Genomic DNA, 4,665 nt, shown 5'->3' on the forward strand with positions numbered 1-4,665 from the left:
ACAATTATAAAACTTATTCTGTAATTTTCTGTATTAATAAATAAATAAATAAATATATATATATATATATATATATATATATATATATATATATATATATATATATATATATATATATATATATATATATATATATATATATATATATATATATATATATATATATATATATATATATATATATATATATATATATATATATATATATATATATATATATATATATATATATTAGTGGAGACATACTACCAAGTTTGCTGACTATATGACCTTCATATCGATGCGTTTAATGTCTACAAGGACAAAGTAATAGACACGGGGGTCTCGCTAATCTTGTAGGGATTCACGTTACAAGCGTTTTTTTTATTTAAATTAGTCTATTCCACCCCTACCCCTACCCCTCTGACGTGCATATAGTGACGCAGTCCTGGGTGTCATAGGCGAGTGATGGCGAATTCCTCCCCCAAACTTCCCTCGGGTGTTAGGAAATCCCAGCTAGCTAAGCTCTCCTTGAACTATCCCCCCTCTTTTGTCGTTCGTGGGCCACGATAGGCAAACAAGAACTGTGCGGCCGCCATGTTGGCCTACATTCGAGTAATGCAGCCAAACGACGGTATGAGGAGAAACGCTGTTTCACTAAATTGAGTGTCAAACAATGACATCTCTTGGTGTTAAGAATTCTATTCTGTAGTCTTGTCGACAGCAGAACGTCGTAGCTCTGTCCTTGGTGTTGATTTGACTCTGTCCATGGTGCTGAAAATGTATAACTCGCCCACAAGGATTTGTGGCGAAAGACCTAAAGGGGATACCCGTCGGGATCTTTTAAGAATACACTAGAAATACCATTTAACCATTTGAATTTACAGACTCGTGTCAGCGGAAGAACTGTACAGTAATATATGTCTTTAACATTTGTGAGCTGAAGTTGCCCTCTTGTGGGCATTTGTAATAATGCTAGTCATGTATTTAAGCACATGGGGAAAACACATGGTCTCATCTAAGATAAGTGTTAAATATCGTCACTTGCAAAAAAATTTTGGGCGAATACGTTGTGTTTTGTACCAGCCTACAAACCACCAAAATCTGGAAATAAAAATGTACCATGTTCTGAAAAAGACACAGATTCATTACTAATTATGTGGTAGTTAGTTCACAGTCTTAACAAAGCTATGGTAACACTTTTGTTTTGGTAGCATTACACATTTTGGCTAAGAAGCAAATATCTATCTGTGCAGGCAGGCAGTGTGGGTTTAGTTACTAATCAGTGACTGTGTAAATTTGAGTATGAATGTTATGGTTGTCTGCCTTTTATTTTGGCCTTGCGATTAAATGGAGTCCAGTCCAGGGTGTAGTCAGCATTTCACCCAAAGTCAGCTCAGATAGGCTCCAGCCACCCATGACCATGAAGAAGATAAGCATAGAAAATGAAAGGTTTCTTTCTGGCTATGAGAAGCTAATGAACAACAAGTTAGTGTTTGAGATAAGCAAACAGTGGCATAATTGTGTTACTAAAATAGCACCAAAAGTTAATCACATCTGCTCTCACAAAAAGCTGTTCATTTGAACATGAGTAATAATTAACGTTTCACATCACTCATCTGCTTTGTTGAAGGAAGTGTTTGCAGTTTGCAGTCTTTCATCCTGGAGAGAATCTACAAAGAACATGCAAACACCACACTGGAAGGTCAGACCTGGGAATTGAACCCTCATCCTCAGAATGATGCAGAGGTGCTAATCACTGGCCATATTTTATAAAAAAAAAGAAATCTCTCTCTCTTTTCCTCTTCCCCTCTTTCTTTCTCTCCTCTCTCTCTCTCTCTCTCTCTCTCTCTCTCTCTCTCTCTCTCTCTCTCTCTCTCTCTCTCTCTCTCTCTCTCTCATTTATTTGTTTTAATTTACAATGCAACTTCTAAACTGGTCCACTTTTTGAATTTTATCAGACACTCTGACTCAAACTTTTATTTGCTTTGTAAATTCTTCAGAGGAAAATGTAATTTTATTAAGTGTCCGCTGCAAAGTCATCACCCGCTTTCAGACCAATAGAAATATGTTAATAACATCTACATAAAAGGGGACTCAGAGTCATTAAACAACACCGAACATGCTCTTATTAATTAAGGCAGCTTTATTTATAAAGCGCCTTTCATGCACAAGGTAACTCAATTTGCTTCACATAGTTACACAACAAAATTCAAAGATAAAATACAACATTTAAAGACAAACAAATTTAAGACACTCAAACAGCAGAATCATTTAAGACATTTCAAAGTAAAGTAAAGCGATTTAAAAAAAATACTAAAAGAACATACAGCACAAGAGCATGGTTTAGGAAAAAAATATTATAGAAATGCTCTAAAATACCTTAATCACAGGTATGGGGAAGAAAGCAAAGTTTTGAACCAGGATCTAAAAGCATTTACATTTGGAACAAACTTAATCTGTGTTGGCAACTCATCCCATTTTGTAGCAGCATAACAACTAAATGCTGATGCACCATGTTTACTTTGAACTCTCCTGGAATTGGTCAGAAGTTGCTGACCTCCTAACCCAACTGGGTTCATATTCCATGAGCATTTCTTAAATGTATTCAAAACTTAATTTGAGCATTTTCCCTCCCTTCTGATCAAAGTCGGCAAAGGCCCGGTTGTCTGATGTTTCTTAAAGATTATCCTTTGTGATTATCCTGCTGTGATGGGTGGGTTAGGAGTGACTATTGCAAACTTTTAAGTATGCGTGATGACAAATCCTTGAGTGTACAAGTGCCCTGTGATCGGCTGGCGACCAGTTCAGGTTGTATCCCATCTCTCAAGTCAGCTTTCTAGAAAATGGATGTATAGATTTGAATGAAGTCCGCTTCATAAGAGCTTTTCTCAGCGGGTTCTTTATTCGGTTCAGGTGCTTGTCGTATGCTCCTAATAAGTGTCCAGCCATTGAGGACACCTTCAGGTTTTTCGGTCCATTTAACAAAGACCTCCTTTACCACACCACATTAACTTGCACAACACTTCTGATGAAAACGGCACACATCCGGAAATGTGTTGCGTGTGAAATCAAAAAGCAGGAAAATGGAATCATATTAGCTCTTTAGAATTGAACTTGGACAGATAATGTGCTCCACAGCTCACTGAAGAATGGCATCCAGTTGTTTAAGTGCTAATGGGCACATTTCCGTGTAAAGAGTTCAAGAGAAACACGATAATGGTGCTTTCAGGTCACCAGGAAAAGTAGGAAATTTTGAGGATCCCGTCACAACATGTGACTTACAGCATCTGAACATGCAGAGGCCCACATATATGTCCTTTGTGTTCAAGGGCTACAGTATCCATCTTCTATACCATTTATCCTCACTAGGGTAAGGTTATTTATTTATTTTAATAAATATTTCATTGTATCATTAATATTTTATTTCATATCTAGTTTCAAAATTGTATTATTTCTAATTAATTCATTTATATTATTGAATATAGTATTTTAAAACTATTGAACAAATAATAAATACATAAATAATACAATTATTTTAGTAATATTGTTTTATTTCATTTACAATAAACTGTGATCGGCTCGCAACCAGTTGAGGCTGTAACCCGCCTCTTGCCCAAAGTCAGCTCACCCATGACCTTATTGATGGTCAGAGGTATAGAAAATAAATGGATGGATATTTACAATAAACCAATTTGCCAATTGAATTTGACATATTAATAAAAAATAAATGAAAATTACAACACAATAGAAGTATTTTATTCTATCATTGTACATTAAAAAAAATACTGTAAAACATTGTTAAATTAATTAGTATAATAATGTTAGTTGACTAGACGCTACTCGTGCTTTATTAAAAACTACAAGATTACACAATTGACATTTTGCAAAACATCTTTAAAAAAGGAATCTACATTGGCACAACATTGTCTTGTTTTGTTTCTTTTTTCCTTCTATTGTTATTAGTATTTATTTTGCTTATATAAAGTCAATCAATCAATCAATCCATTACAATCCATTGTGTGCCTAAAAACCTGATACAGGGTTGCAGTTTTTCTGCTGCAGTACATCATTGCTTGGTGTACAGTGAACAGTCTTGCCACAGTGACCTGGAACAGTTACTTAGCTACTTAGTTACTTTATTGATTACTTGATTTTATTGACAGATTACTTTATTTTAAAAGTACTAAGTTTGATTACAAATACTTGATTGTAAAAGTATCTATTGATTACTTTATTTTAAAAGTAACTGAATTAGATTACAAGTTACTTTATTAATAACTTATCCTGAAAACATGAAAATAACTGGTTTTGGTAATACTTTATTGGAAGTGCAATTTTTAACAGTAATGTTTAAGGATACAAATGTTTCTTTTTGACTTAACATAAATACGTAATACTTAAATATATGTAGTTATGTAGTTAAGTCGTTTTGGGTCATAGCGCTCAGTATGTGGTGGGCTGCAGGTCAACTAGTTCAGTATTGAGCCTTGTTAAAACTTCAGGGCCACTCATTTTTGCTGGTGTTTGTTTGTTTGGGAAGTGAGTGTGTAATAAGCCACATTACATTTGCTTTTTGACATTACGCATTCATTTACAGAATGAAAGTGTTTGTCTGAGAAGGAAAATGTCATAAATCATATAAATTCATGCTTGTCTTTGGCCATGATGCAAACAATCTAGTAA

At 34.5% G+C, this 4,665-nt stretch overlaps 1 long non-coding RNA gene across 2 annotated transcripts in view; it reads left to right on the forward strand.

Annotated features, from left to right (window-relative positions):
* Nucleotides 1–484: 484 nt before the first annotated feature.
* LOC147168647 (uncharacterized) overlaps nucleotides 485–4,665 on the forward strand; it is a 24,148-nt gene continuing 19,967 nt past the window's right edge. For both annotated transcript variants that reach the window (XR_015095992.1, XR_015095993.1), the window contains exons 1-2: nucleotides 485–613; nucleotides 1,613–1,728. This is a non-coding gene — a long non-coding RNA (uncharacterized LOC147168647). The remainder of the gene's footprint in view (nucleotides 614–1,612; nucleotides 1,729–4,665) is intronic.

The sequence above is a fragment of the Leptonotus elevatus genome, chromosome 9 (assembly GCF_054856555.1).
Source record: "Leptonotus elevatus isolate MCC_2025b chromosome 9, RoL_Lele_1.0, whole genome shotgun sequence".
Classification (NCBI taxonomy): domain Eukaryota; kingdom Metazoa; phylum Chordata; class Actinopteri; order Syngnathiformes; family Syngnathidae; genus Leptonotus; species Leptonotus elevatus.